Source organism: Prunus avium, chromosome 7, assembly GCF_965620075.1.
Source record: "Prunus avium chromosome 7, drPruAviu1.hap1.1, whole genome shotgun sequence".
NCBI lineage: Eukaryota > Viridiplantae > Streptophyta > Magnoliopsida > Rosales > Rosaceae > Prunus > Prunus avium.
Window position 1 is genome coordinate 23,094,888 of NC_142290.1, and position 646 is coordinate 23,095,533.

The following is a 646-nucleotide window of genomic DNA, read 5'->3' on the forward strand; positions in this document are numbered from 1 at the left end:
AAAAACATAATGGTACGGAATGTATTATCGGAGCGGCCCAAAAGTATCTCGTAGATGAGCTTGAGGGTGGTGAGGGGATTGTGTGACTAGGCTAGTGATAGCAGTTCCTCGATACGATTACGGCCTGCCTTCTCCGCATCTCGGAGATTGAGGAAGAGGTCAAGGCAAGGGTTACCATTGTAATTACCATTATCAGTGACAGTGGAGGGGGACGAGGATTTCGAGATCGAAACCGCGGTTTCTCTAGTACTACCAGCACCACTACTCAAGCCTATAAATGGTGGAATTGGATTTAGGGGTCTCACATTAATTGATCTTGTCTTGGCTGTGGATGTGGCTGTCTTGAAATTAGCAGCCATCAAAGAGTGAAAAGCACCAACATAAGAATTAAAAAGCTCAATATGAACCCCATGTCCAACCCAATGGCACCAACATAAGATTTGAAAAGCTCAATATGAATCCACAATTAAAGCTTGTTGCTAGCAGGAACCCGAGGACATTATTTCAGTAGAACCAATAGCGTCCAGACATGGGCAATTTCTGCCAAATATAGTGTAATTGAGAGAGTTGAGAATGTATAATAAGAAGAACAAGATAGGTTTTGCAGAGAATTCAAATCTGCCAATTGAGTTTCTTACTTAGTGAA